The sequence below is a fragment of the Kogia breviceps genome, chromosome 6 (genome assembly GCF_026419965.1).
Source record: "Kogia breviceps isolate mKogBre1 chromosome 6, mKogBre1 haplotype 1, whole genome shotgun sequence".
NCBI classification, from domain to species: Eukaryota; Metazoa; Chordata; class Mammalia; order Artiodactyla; family Physeteridae; genus Kogia; species Kogia breviceps.
In genome coordinates, this window is record NC_081315.1 from 23,807,763 (window position 1) to 23,830,133 (window position 22,371).

Genomic DNA, 22,371 nt, shown 5'->3' on the forward strand with positions numbered 1-22,371 from the left:
AAAAGAATGGAACTTAATGGAAAACAGTGAAAAAAACAGTAGACAAGAAAAGTGAGAAAGATGGTGACCATCTGCCCTCCAGCTTCATTGAAACAGAATAAGATGGAATGATAGACAGCGATAGGTTAAAGATGATAGAGGACTCACTCAGTGGCCCGTCTTCAGTCTTCAGTGAACTTATTCTTTCTGACACATTGTACACTGTTGGTTGCTCCCTCTCTTATGAAGAGTCTCCTCTCCTTGCTAAAGTACAACTCTACTCTTCTCTTACCTTGATAGTCACTTTTGGTATCCATGGTCTCCAAGGTTTCAAGGTCATAAAAAGAAGGCAAGAGTTTGGAAATGGACAGCGTTAGTCTTCACATAATTTTTTACTTTTACTGTGTTCTTTTGCTTTTCCTTTTTGTGGCTCTGCTTCTGACTGCTCTAAAATGTGGATGTTATTTAAAACTACATCCTTTTTTGACCCTTTTCTCTTTTTATTCTCTTTCTCCTTCCTGTGTAATCTCACCCACACATGCTGGTGACTCTTAAAATTATATTCCAACTTTAAGCTCTTTCCTAAATTCCACTGAATTTTCCTCTCCTCAGGTATCTTGCGGGTTCATAAAACTTCATCATGTTGAAAACCAAACTTACCATTTCTGCCTAAAACCTCCCTTCCTTGTATTTTCTATTAATGACATTCTTATCAAACCAATCCTCCAAATGAGCAACCATGAAATGACCTTAAGTTCCTCCACCTCCCTCTCAACCTCCCACTCACACTGTGAGTTTGTTTTGTTTTGTTTTGTTTTTTTTATCTCCCCTTTCTAAGTGAAGCTTCTTGAAAGTAAGGACCTGTTGTATTCATCCTCCTTATCTCAGTGCTTAGAAGAGTAGCGAGTACATATCAGGTGTACAAGGTAAGATGGAAAAAAGGAGAGAAGAAAGGAAAGGAGGGAGAAAGAGAAGAAAGGAATAATAAAAGGAAAATGAAAGGAGAAGAGAGAGATGTAAGGAGGAAAGCAATTAATAAAATGACTGAGCTATTACTCATCATAGGATAAAGTTTATAACAGCTGACAGCTGAGGCTGTAATTCTTTTGTGGCAGACAGCTCTTTTTTGCTGGAAAGACTTATGAAAGGTTTTTGGAGTAAAAGTTAAGCCCCTCAGGGCCTACTTATCAATCAATGAAAGCTTGGAGGGAATATGGAATACTCTACATAATAAAAAAGAGTCTGGAGAATTCCAAGGCAAAATAAGAGTGAGACACAGAGAGAAAAAATGAGACAAACAGGACCAGGACAATGCACTCACCACCATGACTTCCAAATCTTCAATCAATTCTAGGAAATGCATTAAAATCGTGGCGTGAGTGGATATTTTCATTCTTACAATGCAGTGAAATGATGGAATTTAGAATCTAGGATTGCATGGGATAAAAATGAGACAAAACTCATGGACACAAAAGCCAGAGCGTTAGGGAACTGTTGACCAAAACTGCCCACCTTAGCCAGGCGGGGTGATAACCACTTGCATGCCAGCCCCTAATACGTCCTACCAACCTCCCAGAATCCTTCACGCTGGAATCCATCTTGGCTGAGAGATGCATGAACCACCAGGAAGGACCCTGAGTCAGACCAAATATGGGCCAAGTGAGATGACTGACCAGAGACAACCCAGAAACTCACCCCATCACCATAAAACCTGAGACTGTGAGTCATGTGGCAGAGCAGTTCTCCTGGTTGCCCTTACCCCACTGCTCTCCGCCCTGGGAACCCCTTTCCAATTAAGTCTTTTGCTTTGTCAGCACAGGTGTCTCCTCGGACAATTCATTTCCAAGGGTTAGACAAGAGCCCACTCTGAAGGGGGTTTCCCTTCCCGCAACAAGAGGACAGGGCAACAAGCAGATCTGGGGTTACGTTCACAGTCACACGTTACAGTGAAAGTAATTAGACTTGCCATAAAGGAAAGTGGCAGCTGGAGTGTGACCTCAGCCTCTTCCAGGGAATCTGATACAAATAATCAGATCACATGGAAAATGATTCTATCCAAAAGATCAAACCAAAGTTATAAAACTAAATGCTCAAGATAGTACATGATATTACTCTATTCCAAATTCAGAGATAAGGCTAAATAAACCAGGTTAAAATCCTAATAGGAACTCAAGAAATTCACCTTTGATCTTGGGCAACCAATTCTTCCTATACCCATCTAGAATAGTAGTATAACCCCTAAAGAGGTTTAAATACTTGAAGCTAACACAGCCTTGAAAATAGGCACTGGCCCCTATTGCTTGAATTGAAGGAAATCTGTATAAACTAACAGGCACTTGGGCAGTAGGCCAACATTGTCAATATACTCCTTTTTTTTTTGTTTTTAACTTTTCAAGGGGTTCAGTGTTTATCAGTCCACTGTTGTGTTCTTATAGCTGAGTGAGATGGGGAGTAGAAGAAGGAAATGGGAATGTCTGATGGTTTGAGGTAGAAATATTTATGTCTGCCAATATCAGGTTAAAATATATAAAATTTCTTACTATGGGACCACTACACCCTTCATACTCATTGTGATGCTATATAGGCTAGCTTATTTTCTTTATACATTGTAGTCTGAGCTTTATAACTTGTAAATATATGTGTTGTTATATAAAAAATGAATGTACTCATTTTGACAGGCTAATGAGGTACAGGAGTGCAGAATGGTAGAAAATTCTACTATCATACTTGTTTTGTAATAAACCAAATTGCAGGCCTCTGAAACATGCTGCTGTCTTATAATAAAACCATTCGCAGCCATAGCTAAGAGAAGAGACTTCTTACTTTTCAATCAGTTAACAGTCAAGTCACCTCTGCTATAAAAGAAAATGTTCTCAGTGGTTTTTGAAGCAGAAAAATGAGTAAACATCCAAGGAACACTTCAGAAACTGTTAGTCATCAAAATAAATTAGAAAAGCCTCAGAGTCATTAGAAAATATCAAATCTTGTAGAGGTTATAACAATCTTAAAAAGTGCCTACTCTACCATCAGTATTTATAGAACATTTTTTCACTTCAGTAATGTTCTTGGTTATTGGTATTGTTCTCAGCTAGCATCTCCTCCTCACTCTAAGATGCTCTCTGACACTTATACTTTACATTAAAAACACTGTCCAGATACTTTACATTGCATTTTTCAAATGTACATTTCCTTCCAAAGTACCAATTTTCCACATACGATAAACACCTTTTTCCTTGACCAAGAGAGGATCTTTTTTTCTTTAAATCAGTCATGTTTGGAAACTAACTTTTATATTATAGCACCAAAGGAAAACACTGGTGACATTCTCTAGACTTTTTTTTTCCTTCCTTTGAAACCTTCCCTCTGACATCCTGGTGACATGAAGGGTCAGTATGTGAAATAGCAGTCTCACATGGATTACAGATCAAGAGCCAGCAAATTATTCGGTCAATTTGAAAAAGAGAATGAATGGGCTTCTAATTACAGTGATGTCAATGTAGAAGAGAAGAAACACTTGATTTCACCTCTGAATCCCTGCTTTATAACTGGCTTACTTTGCACTGTATGGAATAAGCTCTCTCACTGCTTTCTGGCACAACTGCCCAAACTACAGTTGCCATATTACCGCACCTTTTTGGAACTTGTCTACCTTTCAATTCCATCTGCATGTAATAGAGCAAGGAGAGAATGTCCTAGTGACCAAAAATGTTATTTTTACAGGAGTACCTTTCATCTGCTTTCAGAATCGATTTCTTCTTAGTTTGAATAGAATTTGAAGAAGCCTGAAGGCAGCACAGTGTAATTATTAGGAGCACAGACGCTGGAGTCAGACAGTCTGAGCTGAATCCTGGTTCTGCTGTTTATTAACTCTGTGACCTTAAGTTACTTAAGCTCAGTGCTCTGTTGGATCACCGAGAAGATGAGGAAAACAGTACTTTCTACAGAGTTGTTATAGGATGAAATTAATTAAAGTATATAAAACACCTAGAACTCTGCCAGGCATAGTTTTTGTTTGATTTCTAAGCCCATAAACTATTATAAACAGCCAGAAAGAAGAGAGACAAGGGCTTCTGAGGGCATTTGCACTGACACCATTAAGCATTATCAACTTAAAGTCTAGTAGCAAAGGGAAGGGGTGGGGTTTTGCTTAAAAATAGACGTAAGAATTGGGGACATGGAGTAAAAGCCTAGTGAGTATCCAAGGGCAGCACATCGCAACAGAGTAGTGAATGTTTATGAAGAGGAGCCTGGACCATCATGTCTGAGGACCTCTATTTCAGCTCAGTAAAATAGTTAATGTTTATAAAGATAACCCTGAATATTTAAGAAATGGTTAAAATAGGCTCAATAATTTCACTGAAGCGGTAATACAAAAGATTTCTGCTCAGAAAAAGTCAAATAAAAAATTTTAGTGCCATAATAGATACATACTTAGCTAGCTAAAATACTTGGTTATTCCGAATGATTTAATCTAAGTGATCTTGTTATAAGAAGATACAGAGAGAATAAAATCAAAATATAATGTAGCAAATGATTTCATGAGGAGGTGTGGCAAAGACAGCTAATTATCCCCGAAACTTTCCTTCTCCGAGTCCTCTTTCAGACATAGAAAGATCCTGAGTATGTGGGGACACGACTCTCCACCCCTCTAGAGGCTACATGTCCTCATCTCCCTTGCAGCTCCGTGTGACCATGTGACTAACCTCTTCTCACTGGAATGTTAATGGAATCTATTGTATCACTTATGTGGTGCTTCCTTATAGGAAAACTGCTTGCTTTCCACTTTCTCCTCCTCACCCCACAAGCTGTATTGAAAACATGAGGCAGGTAAGCTAGCTTCTACCATGCAGATGAGGTGGCAACCAAGGAGGTGGAACAAAAAGACAGAGGAAACTGGCTCCCCACGTCAATTCATGGAGGGAGCAGGGTGCCCTACCTCTCCTGGACCCCATGCCTCACCTCAAGGCAATTAACTTCTATCTCATTCCAGCTAGAGCAACTGGGAGTCTTTTTGTTGTAGCAGCCTAGTATTATCTTAATAAATTTAGAGAAAGATAATATAAATTAAATTCAAACCTATATTGAGGGCAAGTGTTGGACAAATTACTATGTCAGGCTTTCTGAAGATGCAGAATTAATTAGATGCGAGTTCTGCCCTCAGAGACTTTATAATCCAGAAAAGATGAGCCAAGTACCCAGACAATTACATTACCACATAGTCTATATGTTGCTTGTCACCTGAGAGTTATAAACAAGGTGTCACGGGGTTATAGTAAGAAACAAGTCTATCAGCTTGGACCAGGAAATCTCAAATCAGGAAAATGGCCTTTGAGAGGACCTAAAATTGAAAGGATCTCCAAAGCAGAGATAAATAATGTTAAGGAAGAAAAACAGTATGAATAAAAGCACTACAGCAGAAAAGTGGATATATGTTCATGTGTCCTATTAGAATGGAGGGTGAGGCTGAGGGGCTTTGGAACACGTAAGCTAGAAGAGTAAGTTTAGAACCACATTGTGAAGAGCACTGAATTATTATAAAATATGTATTAGGCTCTTTCCCTACACAAACATTGCTCTATAAGCGCTTTGTGTACTTTCTCAGCTGATCATCAAAACAAACTCTAACCTTTTATATATCACTTCCAGTGTGAGGAGTTTGTACCTCATTCAGCAAGCAATGGAAATTTTGAAGAACTATTAGAAGGTGGATGACACTCTCTAGCTGGGCTTCAGGAGGGCTACTCACCATGTAGCAGAGTGCAGCACGGGATGCCAAGGGGAGCTGTGAGAATATACATGTAATATATATATATTTGTAAAGACGACGCAAGAGATGAAGGCTTGAATTAGTGTGGCAACACTGAACCTGGAAAAGAGGGGCTGGACTCAAGACACTATGAAGAACTTGGCAAGAAATTATGTGATGTGAAGAGTCCTATGAAAACGGGAATGGGGGAATAACACTCAGCTTTAGAATCTCAGCCCTGAAATTAACAAAATACGGAGTTAGGTATTGTTATTAACAACAGCAGAGAAAAGGAGGCAAGGATGTTCCCCGGGCTTATTGAGATGTTGATAGAGTTTGTGCAGAGAACGTTTGCTTTCTCTGTTCCATGACTTACTATGTGCCTTTTCAAGAAAATCGTTTAATATGTCCAAATTTTTTGTCTGAAAAAGAGGAATAAAAACATCCCTCATAGACTTTTTAGGAGAATTAAATAATTTTTTTTTAGAAAGGAAAGAAATAGCACCTGGCACCATAGCATTGTAGATAGCACACAGTAGGCACTCACTAAATTGTAGCTAATATTCTTGTTGCTACTGCTGCTGCGTTTTCTCCCGACATTATGAAAAACTGAGAGCAAAGGGTATAGGTGTGAAAGGCTTCTGTGTGTGTGTGTGAGTGTGTGTGTATGATATATATATATGTATATATATGGAAGATGTAAGAGCTGATGAAATCATCAACAACAACAACAACAAAAAAGGGCTTCCCTGGTGGCGCAGTGATTGAGAATCCGCCTGCCGATGCGGGGGACGCGGGTTCGTGCCCCGGTCCGGGAGGATCCCACGTGCCGCGGAGCGGCTGGGCCCGTGAGCCATGGCCGCTGAGCCTGCGCGTCCGGAGCCTGTGCTCCGCAATGGGAGAGGCCACAACAGTGAGAGGCCCGCGTACCGCAAAAAAAAAAAAAAAAAAAAAAAGAAAAAGTTTTAATAGGAGAAACTTGGGAAATACCTCCATTCTAAGACACTGTAGGACAGAAGGGGGCCAGTGAAGGACACGAAGGAGGAAATAAGAGTGAGGTAAGAAGAAATGAGAGGTGGGGAAAAGAAAACTCTGAGAGAGGATGGTCAACATGTCAAAGGCTGCTTAGAGGACAAAAAGAATTGCGATCTGAGAAAAACAGTATTGATTTGAGTGTCAGAGCAAAAAAAAAAAAAAAAAAAAAAAAAAAAAAAATGAAGCTTATCAGGAGATTGAGACTGAAATGTGTTTATCAACAAGTGGGAAAGAGCCGGTAGAGAGAAAGATTAAATTGACAAAGAAAGAAAAATCGAAAGAATGAAATCTCAGAGGAAGGAAAAGAGGTTAGATCAAGAGCCCAGGTGCAAAGATCAGGGTCTGCCAGGAAGAGAGATGCACTTTCCTCATGGAGGGAAGTGAGAAAATAGGTGGGTGGGATGGTGAAGAAATGAAGACGTGGAGGCAACACTGCCTGTGACAGGGCTCCTTTACGCTGGCTTTTTAGTAAAGTAGTAGATTAAGTCAACTACTGAGGGGCAGTGAAATGGGTAAAATTAAAGATTTCACAGTTTATTTTTTCTTTCACAGGTAAGGGGAATTTATCCAGTAAAAGGCGTTATTTATTAATGTTTCCACCTTAATAATATTTTATCAAATCCACTTTTCTCCTCAAAGCATTCATTCTTCTAACATTTGGTGAAAAGTATCTTGAATGACGGAAATGAGTCACTTCCAGACATTTCCACTCCTTAGTATCAACTCTGCTTAGAAAAGGAATAAATGCTGGTAGTGGTGGAAAGGATACCAAATTGCACAGCACCATTCTGAAACACTCACCTTCCAAAGGAATGATCATAATGTAATTTTCACAGATTTATTCTACATCCACTGTACTGGCATGAATGATGTCTGCTAAAACTTCATGTCCACCCAGAACCTCAGAAGGTGACCTTGTTTGGAAATAAGGTCTTTGCAGCTGTACTTAGTTGAGCTAGGTTGTGAACTGGATTAGGGTGGACCCTAGTCAATATGACTTGTGCCCCCTAAGAAGAGGGAAATTTGGACACAGACACAGACACTGAAAGAAGACATATGAAGACAGAGGCAGAGTTTGGAGTTATGCTGCCTCAAGCCAAGGAATGTCTGGGGCTCCCAGAAGCTGGAAGAAGCAAGAAAGGATCATCCCTTATGGGCTTCAGAGGAAGCAGGGGCCTGCTAACACCTTGATTTTGAACTTCCAGCCTACAGAACCATGGGGGATTAAATTTCTGTTGTTTTAGGCCACCTAGTTTGTGGTGCTTTTTTATGGCAGTCCTAGAAAACTAATAATACCCACCAAAAAGAAATAAGGTGCTAAGTCCCGTGACTAATAGGTACTTCCTCTATTAGACCTCGTAAGGATCATTTAAAAATCAAAAGTACCGTTTTCTACCAGAACTTAGCTTTGTTGAGCCTGCATCTCTCTCCAGAAACATCAAGAAAAAAATATCAGTTCTTAAATTGTCATTGTAAACAGAGTACGGTTTATCTGAAAGCCCTGAAAATGTGATGGGGAATAGATATGAGAAAAAAGCACTTTACAATCTATTACATATGGGCTTCCCTGGTGGCGCAGTGGTTGAGAATCCGCCTGCCGATGCAGGGGTCACGGGTTCGTGCCCTGGTCCGGGAAGATCCCACATGCCGCGGAGCAACTAAGCCCGTGAGCCATGGCCGCTGGGCCTGCGCGTCCGGAGCCTGTGCTCCGCGACGGGAGAGGCCACAGCAGTGAGAGGCCCGCATACAGCAAAAAAAAAAAAAAAAAAAAAAAAAATCTATTACATAAAAATTACCCAAGCGCCATTAGTCCCAAAGTTCTACAGAAGAGGTCAGTCAAATAAGAATGAGAACTAATCACTCAGAATAACCAATCAGTAGAGAAAAAATAATAGCCTAAGGCCCTAATACATGTCCCTTTAAAAGGAAAGACACTCAATGAGAAAACTGAGCCTGGAGCAAGGTACAGTGGTGTAAGCAAAAAAAAAAAAAAAAAAAAAAGTGTTAGGGTTCCATCTGGAATTCCTTGATAACACATCAAAAAGAATCACACGGGCGTGGCCTGCCACAGGGACCAGGCAGGACAAGGCCCTCTCTGTGTTTGAAGACTGTTTTTGAATCTTACCACACATTTGGATAAAAAAACAATCTGACTCTCTATGCTTTGAGCCTATAAGATATCACAGGAGGAAAGAAAACAAAATTTAGAGATCAAGGTCTAGGATTGTGGTGCAGTTACTCTGGAGAGGTGGTGGAAAGGTACTATAAAGAGCCAAAGAACACCAAAAGAGAAACGTTAGACCTAAACTCCTTTTTCATGAGACAATGAAATCAGTGGGAGATAAAGGGAGAAAACTTCCTTTTTCACTTAAAGAACTGCTGGGAAATACGCTGTGTTCATATGGGCAAAATGAAACAAATAATAATAATGGAGTAGAAAGGGCCACAGTAAGATGTTATGGGGATATTACCTTTAAGAACATCTACTTTTGATTTTAAAATGGCCTGGAGTTATTATAGACTTATAAGGATTTGAACAGCAAGATCAAAATGACTCTTAGAAAGATGTTTCTTCCTGTAAGCAGCTTAGTTTACAGAACAGAGAAGGCGATAAAAAAAATTCGAACATGAGGCAAGGGACTACCCAGATTGGGTAATGTATGTAAAAAGACCAACACACAAAATTCAAAGTGAATTAGATGAAACGGACCTGCACTTAGATCTGCTTTCCTTCCATAAGCACTTGAACCAAAACCTGTGATCTTTTATTCTCCTGCCGTCAAGTAAACATTCCATCAATCCTTTGCTTATAATCCATTGATCCCAATAACCTTTTCGTTGTCCCTTATCTCCATGCTGTTCTCGCCTCCCTGCCTACACAATTTTTTTTTTACATTTTTTAACATCTTTATTAGAGTATAATTGCTTTACAATAGTGTGTTAGTTTCTGCTTTATAACAAAGTGAATTCGTTATACATATACATATGTCCCCATATCTCTTCCCTCTTGTGTCTCCCTCCCTCCCATCCTCCCTATCCCACCCCTCTAGCTGGTCACAAAGCACTGAGCTGATCTCTCTGTGCTATGCGGCTGCTTCCCACTAGGCTATCTATTTTACGTGCCCATCAACAGTTGAATGGATAAAGAAGATGTGGCACATATATACAATGGAATATTACTCAGCCATAAAAAGAAATGAAATTGAATTATTTGTAGTGAGGTGGATGGACCTAGAGTCTGTCATACAGAGTGAAGTAAGTCAGAAGGAGAAAAACAAATACCGTATGCTAACACATATATATGGAATCTAAGAAAAAAAAAAGGTCATGAAGAACCTAGGGGCAAGATGGAAATAAAGACACAGACCTATTAGAGAATGGACTTGAGGATATGGGGAGGGGGAAGGGTAAGCTGTGACAAAGTGAGAGAGTGGCATGGACATATATACACTACTTACACAATTTAAGTAAAGTTGTTCATAATTACAATCACTCCCTTTCACTCCCAACTCCCTACCCGACCCTTTCCATGATACTCAACTGGCTAAATTCCAGTGCTTATTAAGCCTGGTTCCCCACCCTCCTCACCCTTGCACCTGGACATCTGAATGGAGCTGAAAAAAAGACACAACCATGCTCAACCTTCTCCCTTCTATTCCATAATCACTAACCTAAAGAGGACCCTTGCCCAGCAATCTGTCTTTCTGGTCCATTCACTCTTCTACACACTTAGATAATTACTCCATGCCTTCTCTCTGTCCTCAAATCTCCAACACCATCTTCTCTCAGCTGATGATCTTGTTTCTATTTCTCTGAAAAGGCAGATGATATCACAAGAGAAAATTTTCAAGCTCTTATCACCATATCTGCTTTTACATCATCTTTTTCTTGATGCTAGAAATGAACAACCCATGCTCTTCTCCAACCCCTCCTCTTGTCTCTAGGGCCAATCTCCTCTTACCTGCTTAAAGACATCACTCCAACATTTATCCCTCCTCCCTCTTTTCCATGATCATTTTTCTTCACTTCACCACTGGCATACAAACATAACATCTTCAAAAAATTGTCTCCATACTCTTCTTCAGTTATTGCCCCATTTCTCTACTCCGGACTGTTCAGAAACTTCATTTTCTGTCCTGAATTTCATTCTTTCTTTAATCTAGTTCCCACTGTCTTTTGCTTTCATCACTTAAATTGGACCCCTATTTAATACCACTCACAAAAATTAACTTGAAATAGATTACAGACATAAATGTAAGACCTGAAACTATAAAATTCCTAGAATAAAACATAGCAAAAAAGCTCCTTGACATTAGTCTTGGCAACAACTTTTCAATATGACATCAAAAGCATAAGCATCAAAAGCAAAAATCAACAGGTGGACTACATCAAACTAAAAAGTTGCTGCACAGTAGAAGAAACAATTGACAAAATAAAGAAGAAACCTATAGAATGGAAGAATATATTTGCAAACCATACGGCAAATAAGGAGTTAATATCCAAAATATATAAGGAACTTATACAACACAATAGCAAAAAAGAAAAAAAAAAATACCTCTAATGATCCAATTTAAAAATGGACAAAGGACCTTAATAGACATTTTTCCAAAGAAGACATACAGATAACCAACAGGTACCTGAAAAGATACTCAACATGATGAATCATCAGGAAAATGCAAATCAAAACCGCAATGAGATATTACCTCACATCTGTTAGAATGACTTTTATCAAAAAGATAAGTGATAAGTATTGGTGAGGACGAGGAAAAACGGAACATTTGTGTACTGTTGCTGGTAATGTAAATCGGTGCAGCCACTATAGGAAACAGTATGGAAGCTCCTCAAAAAAATTAAAATAGAGCCACCATATGATCCATCAAATTACACTTCTCAGTACATACCTGAAAGGAAATCACTATCTTGAAAAGATGTCTGCACTCCCATACTTATTGCAGCATTATTCACAATAGCCAAGATATGGAAACAACTTGTGTCCATCAACAGATGAATGGATAAAAAAGTTGTGGTATATACAGATATACAATGGAATATTAGCCATAAGAAAAAGAAATCTTGCCATTTGCAACAAAATGGATGTATCTAGAGGGTATTATGCTAAGTGAAATAAGTCAGACAAAGAAAGACAAATACCCTATGCTCTCATTTATATGTGAAATCAAAAAAAAAAAAACAAAAAGAACTCATAGAAACAAAGACAGTGGGAGTTCTATGGGAACTCATAGAAACAGAGAGTAGAATGGTGGTTGCCAAGGACTGGGAGGTCGTCTAAATGGGGAGATGACTGTCAAAGGGCACAAACTTGTAGCCAAAAGATAAGTTCTGGGGATCTAATATACAGTATGGTGACTCTAATTACTTAACTGTATTATATACTTTAAAGCTGCTATGAGTGTAGATCTTAAGTATTCTCATCATACACACAAAAATAACTATAGTCATGTGAGGGGATAGATGTGTTAATTAACCTAATTGTGGTAATCATTTCACAGTATTACCTATATCAAATTACCACATTTATACCTTAAACTTATATGATGTTATATGTCAGTTATATCTCAATAAAGGTGGGGGGAAATAAACAATTTTAAATGAAATAAACGTAACAACCAAAATAAATTTTTTAGTTCCTTTCCATCTCTACCTCAAGATTTCTGCAGTGTTTCCCATCTATTCTTCCTGTTTCTCTGATCAAGAACTTTGGACTCATCCCTGGCATTTTGCTCTCTCTCAGACTCTTCATCCAATTCCTTATCAAATACTATTGTTTAACATTCTATTTATCAATACATCACTACTTCTACCCCCTGGTCCAAGCCACCATTATTTCTCTCCAAGACTATTGCAAGAACCTGCTACCAGTCTCCCTGCTTCTATTGTTGGTCTCCTACACTCCATTTTCCACACAGTGGCCAGAATTGTGCTTTCAAATGTAAGTCAGATCACATCACAGCCAGGACAGGAACTATGAGGATTTTTTTAGTTCTTACCTACTAGCAAGCTAATAAAGTAACCTGCTACAGTTTCATAGATACTGACAGAAAACACAAGACTACTGGATCAGAGACAAAAGACAATTCATTACCTACAGTAATAACACTACTTAATGCAACATTGTTGTATAAGCCCCAGTTCTCACAGGATGTTAAGAGGAGGACAAGTTATTGCCAGTATATGCAGTGGGTTGGGTTATAGGAGTCTGGAAGCTTTGATGTTATATACCTGGCTCCTGTAAACCTGCCTATCCTCCTCTCCAGAGAGTGATATCTCTACCTTTATTATTCTGCAATATAAACAAAACTTTACAAGAAAGGAAACAACTCTATCTTCCAAGGCTGCTTGCTATGCAAACATCCTTAAAAAGACAGTTCAGAGCAAATTATCTGTTAATACATTTGAAGGTATGCAGAGATGTGAGGGACCCATGGTGATAATCACTTCTCTGCTTAAAACTCTCTAAAAGGTTGGCATCTCATTTAGACTAAAAGCCAAATTCCCTATAACAGCCTACAGGGCCCTATGTGATATGACCCTGCTCTCTCTTAGACCTCATTCTTACCACTCTCCCTCTGGCTCACTCAGCTCCAGCCATGCTGTAATCCTTGCTGTTCTTTAAAGACACCAAGTACTCTCCCAACTAAACTTACTCTTGGAATAAGCTTCTTCTAGATATCTATAGTGCTCACTCTCTTTAGTTGTATCTTTGGTCTAATGTCACCTTATCCAAGACACTCCCAGACCATCCTATATAAAATACATAATTATAAGATAACCACCTCAGCACTCTCTATTCCCCTTTACCCTGCTTTATATTCCTTCATTGACTAGCACCACCTGACACCTTACTATTTGCTTGTTCACTGGTTTATTGTCAAACTCACTCCACTAATATGAAAGCTCCTTTAGGCACATAGTATGTGAGAGGAAGGAGGGAAGAAAATGAGGTAGAAGGGAGAGAAGAAGAGAAAGCAGAAGAGAGAGGAGGAGGGAGGGAAGAAAGATGAAAGGAGAAGGAGGGGGGAGAGAAAGGAGAAAAGAAATATCAAAAATTTTCTAAGGAATGGCCATCACCAAAAAATCTACAAACAATAAATGCTGGAGAGGGTGTGGAGAAAAGGAAACCTTCTTGCACTGTTGGTGGGAGTGTAAATTGATACAGCCACTATGGAGAACAGTATGGAGGTTCCTTAAAAAACTAAAAAGAGAACTACCATATGACCCAGCAATCCCACTACTGGGCAGATACCCTGAGAAAACAGTAATTCAAAAAGAGTCATGTATCACAGTGTTCATTGCAGCTCTGCTTACAATAGCCAGGACATGAAGCAACCTAAGTGTCCATCAACAGATGAATGGATAAAGAAGATGTGGCACATATATACAATGGAATATTCCTCAGCCATAAAAAGAAACAAAATTGAGTTATTTGTAGTGAGGTGGATGGACCTAGAGTCTGTCATACAGAGTGAAGTAAGGCAGAAAGAGAAAAACAAATACCGTATGCTAACACATATATATGGAATCTAAAAAAAAAATATGGTTCTGAAGAACCTAGGGGCAGGACAGGAATAAAGACGCAGACGTAGAGAATGGACTTGAGGATATGGGGAAGGGGAAGGGGAAGCTGGAACAAAGTGAGAGAGTGGCATGGACATATATACTACCAAATGTAAAATAGATAGCTAGTGGGAAGCAGCTACATAGCACAGGGAGATCAGCTCGGTGCTTTGTGACCACCTAGAGGGGTGGGATAGGGAGGGTGGGAGGGAGATGCAAGAGGGAGGAGATATGGGAATATATGTTTATGCATAGCTGATTCACTTTGTTATAAAGCAGAAACTGACACACCATTGTAAAGCAATTATACTCCAATAAAGATGTTTTAAAAAAATTTTTTTTCTAAGGTAGCACATTTGAGGAAGTGTGGGGAGAGTAGCACGATGGACAGTGAACTTAGTTCTAACTCATTTTTCATAGAGAAAGATAATTTAAAAAATTTTTTCTATGTCAAATGTCACTTGTTACAAGTTTATCCAAGCATTCTATTATATTTTATATCACTATTTCTCAAATGGGAGTCCACAGACACCAGAGGATAAATGATTATATTCCAATGAATCTAATGATTTTCCAAGAGAAACTTAAACTTTTAGATTTTCATTTTGATAAAATTTAAATATACATATACTCAGCTAATAAATATACTCCTAATAATTTAAGCCAACATTAAGGGTCCAAGAGTATTTTTACTTTAAAAAAATCTATTACTTCTCAAATATGAGACATATGGGTATTTCTTATTTATTTTATATTCCATTGTCTTCCCCCATTTTTGTTCATTGGTTTTTGGATCACAATATGCCCGCATTTTTGAACCTCTAACTTAACTAAATTTGAAAGCTCTAAACCTTAAAACTCCTATAATTATTAAACTTTTCAGGATCTGAAGTGTTAATTGCACTATCAAAAGAGCAATTGAAATGTATTCAGAAGCATTCTGTTATCTCATTACTGTCTTTTAATAAGCAGTGGTTACCTACTGCTCACTGAGAGGCCAGTTTAGACTTCAGCTTTAAGAGGGTGAATTGTGAATTTGTATCAGGAGATGAGGGAGGTCCATTCCAGAGTAGAACCCCGGAAGTCAACCCTTGTTTTAGTCTAGTAATGTTGTCGTAACAAAATACCATAGACTGAGTGGCTTAAACAACAAAAAATTATTTTCTCACAGTTCTTCTGAAGGCAGGAAGTCTGAGATCAGAGTGCCAGCATGGTCAGGTTCTGGTGAGAGTTCTCTTCCTAGATTGCGGAGAAGTTACATGGAAGAAAGAAGGAGAGGACAAGCTCTCTGGTGTCTCTTCTTATACTAATCCCGTTATGAGGGCCCCACCCTCATGACCTCATCTAACCCTAGTTACTTCCCAAAGGCCCTATCTCCAAATACCACAACATTGGGAATTAAGGCTTCAACATATAAAGGTAGCGGGGACATAATTCAGTCCATAGCAACCCTTAATATGAAAGACATAAAGGAGATAAGAGTTCTTTCTCAGGTCATTTTCCAGGCAGACACAGGTGACTTCAGTTCCTCATTTCCTACCTTCTAACCTGGCTCAATTTATTGTCCCTTTAGTCCTCTAGACTGCAGTGACCAGGAGTATTTTGATTCAGTCTCTCAGAAACCTCTGAAACCAAAATGGACTCCCTAAGATTTTCACCTAAAATGAGTAATCCCAAACTCAACAGGGATGTGTTTTCACTCTTAAGATATAAATACAGGGATTCAGCACAATCTCCTTTCTCCCTGAATTTTCTTTCAGGCTATCGAGCAGAATATGAGCAAGGGGCTTTCTTTCCATGCTGGAAGTCTGTGGGTGTGTAGGTCTGGAGCACACCCCACCTGCCAATGATCAGAATTGTACTACATGCTGTCTATCTCTATGAGATATTGTTGGGGAAGGAGATGGTGAAAATGATTAAAATTTGAAACCCAATCTGCTTTATTTTTGTCACCAATGTCCTGTAAATATAATTCTGACTGAAATTTTCTAGAACTACATTTCTTCTTGCTATTCTTGTATTTTCCATTACATTGCAACATATAGGGATTATCCAGTGAAGAAAAGTGATGTGACTAAAAATTGCAAACCAGAACTGGCTTTAACATACTTACTGATGTGATAAACAACTTTAATCATTTAGTGATCCCAAAATAATTACAATTTTTCCTCTAACACTTTACTCAAGAACTGTCTCCCTCAAAAAGATGCCCTTAGAAATATATAAGGCAAAGATATTTGTAAAAAGATGTTTAGTCTCACTAGCAATTTGGAAAATTAACATTGAAGTGAGTCACTATTTGGGGACATCAAATTAACATAGACTTTTATAAATCACGATATCTAGCATTGGTGAAGCCATGGTGAGAGTATAAATTGGAGTAATATTTCTGCATGGGGAATGAATGAATAAGTAAATATCAAAGGCTCTTTTTAAAAAGGCACTCTTGATTCATCAATTCTAGTTATTCAATGTATCTGAACAAAATAAAGATGCATACAAACATTTAGCACCATTGTTAATCATCTTGAACATTTAGAAGCCATTCAAAATTCCAACAATATGAAAATGGTATAGCTTGGTAGAGCTATATCAAATGTTAAGTACGGTATAGCTCTAAGGTAGAACACCACAAATGTTTTAGATGAACACGCAATGACATGACAGATGTCCCTAGTCTATTGTTAAGTGAATAAAGGTTACCAAACAATATGTATAATGTGTAATTTGAGTCAGAGAAAGGAAAGAAATGCTACATGCTCAAAGTGGATCTCTCAGGTGTGCTGTTAAGTTTTTATCTTTTTTTGCTTATCTGTTTCCTAAACTTTCAACTATGATAAATGTTTTTGTAAAAAGAGTAATTTTTGCTCTTTAATCTACTTTCCACTTTAAAAAACTCACTGACCTCTACACATTTATAAACACAATTTTCAATGATTTAGCTGATGCATATCCTTACAAATACTTTCTTGGTTTTACACATACGTATTTTCTTGATTCATCAATTCTCACATGAACTTGCAAGTTTCAAAAGGTCAAGGACGACTGCATTTAATTCTTTAAATTTCCTGGTGCCTAACAAACTAACGTACATAGAAATTACACATATTATTTATTGGATACATGAATCAGGAGTATGTGATGGAAAGAGACTTTAAACTTAAATGTGTCTGAGTTGCTGTTGTCCACACTCTAAATATGTTTGCTTATCTTTTCTGATCCATTTCCTAGAGTAATGGAAATAAAAATAAACAAATGGGACCTAATTAAACTTAAAAGCTTTTGCACAGCAAAGGAAACCATAAACGAAACAAGAAGACAACCTACAGAATTGGAGAAAACAATGCAACCAACAAGGGATTAATTTCCAAAATATACAAGCAGCTCATACAACTCAATACCAAAAAAACAAACAACCCAAACAAAAGATCTAAACAGACATTACTCCAAATAAGACATATAGATGGCCAACAGCACATGAAAAGATGTTCAACATCGCTAATGATTAGAGAAATGCAAGTCAAAATTATAAGGAAGTATCACCTCACTCCAGTTAGAATGGCCATCATCAAAAAGTCTACAAAATATAAATGCTGGAGAGGGTGTGGAGAAAAAGGAACCCTCCTACGCTGTTGATAGGAATGTAAATTGGTACAACTACTATGGAAAACAGTATGGAGATTCCTTTAAAAATTAAAAATAGAGCTACCATATGATCCTGCAATCCCACTCCTGGGCATATATCTGGGGAAAACTATAATTTGAAAAGATACATGTCCCCAACGTTCACTGTAGCACTATTTACAATAGCCAAGACATGGAAGCAACCTAAGTGTCCATCGACAGATGAATGGATAAAGAAGATGTGGTATATATATATACAATGGAATATTACTCAGCAAAAAAAAAGAATGAAATAATGTCATTTGCAGCAATATGGATGGACCTAGAGATTATCATACTAAGTGAAGTAAGCCAAACAAAGACAAATCTATGATACTGCTTATATGTGGAACCTAAATGAACTTATTTACAAACTAGAAAGAGACTCACAGACATAGAAAACAAACTATGGTTACCAAAGGGGAAAGGATGGGGGAGGGCTAAATTAGGAGCTTGGGATTAACATATACACACTACTGTATATAAAATAGACAACAAGAACCTACTGTATAGCACAGGGGACTATACTCAATATTTTGCAATAACCTACAAGGGAAAAGAATCTGAAAAAGAATATATATCTGAATCACTGTGCTATATACCTGAAACTAACAGGATACTGTAAATCAACTATACTTTAACAAAAAAATAAATTTAAAAAATATATATGTTTCCCAGAGCTATTTTCCCACAAATAAGTCCCTGCTTCAGAGCTATTACTATTTGAGACTCTGTCTCAGCTTCAGTGTCAGAGTTCAAACCTTTGCTCATAAAAGCATTGCCACTGCTCTGAGTCCTGCACACTAGGTTTACCTGCCTGCTGACCATATCATTGCTGGAAATCACGGTTCAATGCACCTTTAAATTTCTCTTTCTGTCCTATTGACTGTCTCACAAGTTTAAGTTATTCTTTTTTAGGTCACAAGAAACAGAAATTCACTCATGTCATCTAAAGTGACAGGTGGCTTACTTACGATTACAGACATATGTGCAGTGGGATACACGGTGTTAGTCTCAGAGTCTCTGAGTGGGAAAAGACTTTCTAAATAGAACACAAAATTTAGAAGCCATGAAAATACAGATTGATAAATTTAATTATCCTGAAAGCAAAGCTCCCTGTGTCCTCCCCAAACAGTTAAAGACAAATAAAGATGCAAAAATATTTGTTGTTATTCATATTACAAAAAAAATATTAATTTCTTTAATAGTATATGTGTAAGAGAGAGAGAGAGATCCTGAACTCCAACAGCAGATGACCAATAACTTCATGGAAAACTGGACAAAGGCTGTGAACAGACAGTAAAAAACAGAACAGAAAAGGAAATAGAAATGAGTCTTAAACATATGTGAAAATACTCAACCTCACTTGTACTAAGTGAAACATAAATAAATACTATAATTAGATTTCATTTTTCACCAAAGAGTTAGTAAAGATTAAAAAAACTATTAACATACAGGGTCAGGAAAGACGTGGTAGAACGAGCACTGTCACATACAATGTGTGTGAGTGTAAATTACTTCAACAACTATGGAGAAGGATTTTGCAATATGTATACAAAATTGCAAATCACAATTATTAATTATTCTCTCTGGCCCAACTGGAAGTTTGTTCTGTAGAAATGTTAAACACACTGTGCTAAATGATGTATTTAAAAGATACACATTCCAGCATTGTTTATAATAGCAAAAGATTGGCAAACTAAATGTTTATTAATAGAAATATGACTAAATAAATCATACTGCATGCATATGATAGAATATATGCCACTCAAAGTATAGAATTATATGTATAGGATGGTAGCTTGTGTTTATGTATATGTATATAGTATCGTTAAAGAATATACACACCTCTAGAAAGAGGAACTAGATGATCAGGAAACAGGACGAGACAAAAATTTGCTTTTCAAAATAAACCCTTTGGGACCTTTTGAATTTTGAATCCAGTGCATGGATTTCCTTTTTAATAAATACGTAAACTTGGAGCGTATCTTTTTCATTGAGTGGATTTCTTAGTAATGTAGATGCAAGGCAAGTGGGTACACCATGCCTTGGGGGAAGGGTGCAGCATTACATTTAGGTGAACAGACAAACGCCACCCTTACTAATACCCTTTGGTGTGGAAAGCTGTTCTCCACAGAGGAAGTGCGGCCAGAATTGCATAGGAGCTAAGATTAAAGAGCCCGCCGGAAACACGGACATTGAGTTCATGACCTCATCTCTTTTGAGGTTATTATTGCTTTAAAACTTTCTTATTGATCAATGTAGCCCCACTAATGAGAATAGTAATGTGACCACAGATAGGTTTAACACTGTGGGGAGAGACCTCTAGAACATCCCCCTCCTTATACTGAAAAGGTACCAGCAGGTCTGCAGTGGTAGCATTGCAACAGTGAGGTAAATGCAGAGAAAATTGCAAGACCTTCCAATTTTAGCAACAACATGTGGCAGTGACCGAAAACAGAAAACAGCAACCTTCTCTTTCTCCATGAGAGTTTGGAAGTATGACTATCCTTTTGAACTAAGTAAGTCCCCCAAAGTTTTGAGTAATTTTTGATATGATGGAAGAAACAATGCTGGAATGTGTATCTTTTAAATATATCATTTATCTCATGAATAAGATACTGAGAATCTTATTTTAAGAATTACTAAGGGGCTTCCCTGATGGCGCAGTGGTTGAGAGTCCGCCTGCCGATGCAGGGGACACGGGCTCGTGCCCCGGTCCGGGAAGATCCCACATGCCGGGGAGAGGCTGGACCCGTGAGCCGTGGTCACGGAGCCTGTGCTCCGCAACGGGAGAGGCCACCACAGTGAGAGGCCCGGAATTACTAAGAATCTGGGTGCAGGAATGCTCAAGCCAGTATTAATTTGAAAAATAAAATAAATACAAATTTCTTTGTACACAAGGTGGTGAAGTGGGCCGTACCAGCAACATAAGAAAGAAAACTATGTCCATTGCCAGCTTCAGGAGTACCCAGGAAAAGCCAAAGCATCTAGCTTGGCTTTAAGAAGAACAGGACTGGAGCAGAGCTGGCCTCTTGGAGCCTGGAACTGGGAGGTGGTTCAGAGTGTAAGGCTGCTGGGAAGCTGAGCAAAAGCAAGTTGATCTCCCCCAAGTGTCCCGTCACTAATGCAACAGCTCTTCCCTGAGTACTTCCTTCTCTCTTCACTGGCTACCACCTAACCCCTTCAACCTCTGCGTATCTTTGTTTCCTTCTCATAGCTTCTGTTTACACGTGACTTTGGCTCCATTGTGGCCATAGCGGTTTACCGTTGCCACTGCTAACTGCCTCTGACCTTCCTAACTGACATAACCCACAGCAAGAAGTAATCAGCACAGGTGACTTCACATGGACCAAACTCGCCACAAGGGACCATCTTCTAGTCATCTGTCAGCCTACTGATTGACCACCCTTGGCTTAGATGTCCATCAGGTCCGACCATATTGGCGCTAAACCACATGTGGAAAGATCACAGGTGGGAGTGGAGAGAAGAGCAGAGGAGACCTGGTGGAAAGGCAGGCTGCCCAGGACTCTCCATCAGCAGTTTTCTTTAGAAGAGGCTGTGGACCTTTGCAGAATCCCCTGCCAAGTCTTCCTGCTAGAAAACTCTATGAGAACTTGGAAACTGTATGGGAATGAATTCTATAGGAACTAAGTAGAGATTCTGTTTAAACACTGGTTTTTAACAAGGACTAAATCTGGCCCAGGAGTGGAATGTTAGACTAAACTTGCTATAACTCTCTGTTGCTCAACAGAGTTTACTTAGAATTTAGGAAACTAATGAATCAGAACTTTGCCAAAAGGAAAATACTCCCTAACTTAATAAAATTAAAGGTTCTGTGCACCTCTTCTAGCTCACGAAAGCACTTAATATGTCCAACCCCTTACTACACGTATTACAGTGTATTATGATTAAACCAGAGTTTAATGCAGGCTCCACAAAACACCCATGTTGTATTCACAGCCCTGAATGAGACTATGAGTTGGATACATTAAATATAAAACCATTATGTTGAGGACAGATGTTTTTTTAAATCGTTTGTTAGTATGCTAATGTGATGATCTTTCTGAACTGAGCTAGTTGCCGGACCAGCCTCCATTACTAGACAATGATTACACCTTTATTTAATGGTTTCCTCTTTCCACACACCCAAGGACACAGTAAAAAAAAAAAAAAAAAAAACTCTATGGGGTTACTAGGCAAAGATAATGAGAGAGAATCAAGAAATTTCACACAGTAGGAGGAGTTCCAAAACATTTTTTTTAAATCTTGGATTTAAAATCACAAGGGCTTCAGCTGCTTAAGGAGGGTGGATATTGTAGCCAAAGTGCTTGGCGACAGCTTGGCTATATGTTTAAAGGTGTGGGTTTATT